The 2,327-nt window shown below is 45.7% G+C and overlaps 1 long non-coding RNA gene across 1 annotated transcript; it reads left to right on the top strand.

Moving 5' to 3' along the window:
• The first annotated feature begins 884 nt into the window (after positions 1-884).
• Positions 885-1,857, top strand: LOC119296979. The gene is made up of 2 exons (XR_005145474.1): positions 885-1,212; positions 1,450-1,857. It is a non-coding gene; the product is annotated as an uncharacterized LOC119296979 (long non-coding RNA).
• Positions 1,858-2,327: the final 470 nt, after the last annotated feature.

Below are 2,327 nucleotides of genomic sequence, written 5' to 3'. Positions count from 1 at the left end.
ACAGATCATCGAGTGTGACGGCGATGACGTTTTTCGGGGCGATGTCGCTCCCGTTTCTGGACTCGGTACTCATCGTGTGTCTCTTCTTCTTCTTGTCCCCAGCGGAGTCGCCAATTGTGTTGGCACGCGAAATCGCCGTGCAACATCAGGATACTTATCGTGCTTTCGTGCCGACGAACGATTGCTTTACAAGCAAAGCAACAAAGAATCCCTCGCTTTCGTGAAGGAAAACCGACCGTTTTTCAATGCACAACGACAAAGAGCACCAAACCCTCGGGCTGCCAGGGTTCGACAGGAAGTAACAACAGAAAATAAACGAACGTGAAAAAATAATGTATGTATTGGTAGACCGACGGTTGTTCTTTCAATCGGCCACAACCTTACATATATATACGGTAGCTGGACTTGGCATATAAGATTACTAGTAAAAGTGTACGTGCAATGCACGCCTTCGTGTATACATTTGTACAAATAAAAGATGTAGTAATACTAAAGTGGTGGCTTCTTCGTCCAAAGCATTGATTTTTTTTAAATTTTTTACGATCAAATTAAGTCATAGTGATACATATAAGAAATAAAAATTAACAGAACAAATGAGCTTGAATTTGCTCACGTTTTACACTATTGTGCATTTCATTTTATAGTTGGTAAAATTCAAAGGAAACAACATATGCACACGTATACACGTGCCTTTTTTTAGGGGACCTTTCTTTTTCTTTTAGAAACAAATAGAAAAAACATGTACAATTTTTTTGAGACAAAACATATACACATTTTTTTAGAAACGACAAAACGTATACAGATAAGTAAGGTTCACTTTTCCTTTATTAATTGTCCGTGTACACTGCCAGCAAAAAGAAAATTGTCCGTGTACACACACCCATGAACCCCATTGGCCTAGCCCAACAGGCCTAGCCTGCAACACACGCACCGCATCTACTCGGCTACTCCCCTGTTGCTCAAAAAAAAAAACTCGGTTACTCCCCTGGTTCCCCTGAAAAAAGGTTACTCCCCTGTTCTTCCCCGCCGCTCCTCACTCGATCCCCTTTCCTCTAGCTCTCATTGTCTTCTCTCTTTCTCTCTCAGATCGATGCCCAAAGTCCTCCGCACTTAAATGCGGCCACAGGAATCAGCAATACTCAGCGCCGGCTCCTCGCCCTCCCATCATCGGCTAACCTGCGCCACCCTCCACTACAGCGTCCTACTTCTCAGGTTGTGCTGCTATGTCTGAACCCTATCCTGTCGTCGGTATCTACCTCTTAGGCTCTTAGCTAGAAGCCGCTGCTCGCCCGTCGGTCGGCAATTGTAGATGCCTGCACTCTCTCCTGAGAACTTCGACGACGACCAAGAGCCATGCGATACCAGCAGCCGGTCTCGACCCTCTGTGTGAAGCCAGGTATTTTCTGAAATTAAGCCAACATTCTGAAATTTCAGTTTGTCAAAGTGCAGGGTTCGCCTCTCTCACTACTGCGCCACACTCCAACTCGCTTTCCGGCCATCCCGAGCCCGTGACACTGATGCCGAGCACAACATTCTAGAGGAGTGTACCTCTGGCTCCTTCCCAAGCACCTTATGCGTGGAGATCCGGTGGACCCGTGCGCCTGATGATGGACCAAGGGTCTCGAAGATGGCAAAGCATATAGGGGGAACAGGAGAAAAGTAATCCTTGTAGATCAATTTTGTGTGTGCGTGTGTTGCCATGCGAAGAAGTACTGAAGATATGCAATGAAAATGGTAATTCTTTGCAAAGTGTGGTTGTGGGGCTAGTCCGAAGCATATGAATGAAATGCTAGTATTTTGTCAAACTTGTAATATTGAAGTTGTCTTGTGTGCAATGAAAATGAGACCATTTTTTGATTAATGTTTAATTGTTAAATACTATGAAAAGCTATAGCAGTGATTCTGTGCCCGATGTATGGTGCATATATTCAGTGGAACATGACATAAAACAGTTTGGCCAGTTTGCATTTCACTCTCACATACCGTTTGACCAGCTTGGCATTACCACTGTTATGACCGGTTTACAATACAACCGGAGGAGGCCCGCTGGGCAGTAGATTAAGGGCTTGACCCACAAATTATCTTAGACTAGTCGTTTTCAGGTTATAAATATTAGATTGTAAGATACCTTTTGGAATTAAGCAATAAAGATAGTTCTATCCTATTGCCCGGCTCCAGAGGAGCCGAAAACCCTAGCCGCACCTTGCCCTAGCCGCGCCGCCCTCTTCTTCCTCGCGACGGCGCCCACGCGCCGGAGCCGCCGCCCTCGCCCCCAACCCTCGTTGTTTTGCCCGTATAACCTACGGAGTAGAGCCGGTAGGAACCCT

Source organism: Triticum dicoccoides, chromosome 5A, assembly GCF_002162155.2.
Source record: "Triticum dicoccoides isolate Atlit2015 ecotype Zavitan chromosome 5A, WEW_v2.0, whole genome shotgun sequence".
Classification (NCBI taxonomy): Eukaryota; Viridiplantae; Streptophyta; class Magnoliopsida; order Poales; family Poaceae; genus Triticum; species Triticum dicoccoides.
Note: the sequence above shows the minus strand (reverse complement) of the source record. Positions and strands in the feature narration are given on the sequence as shown.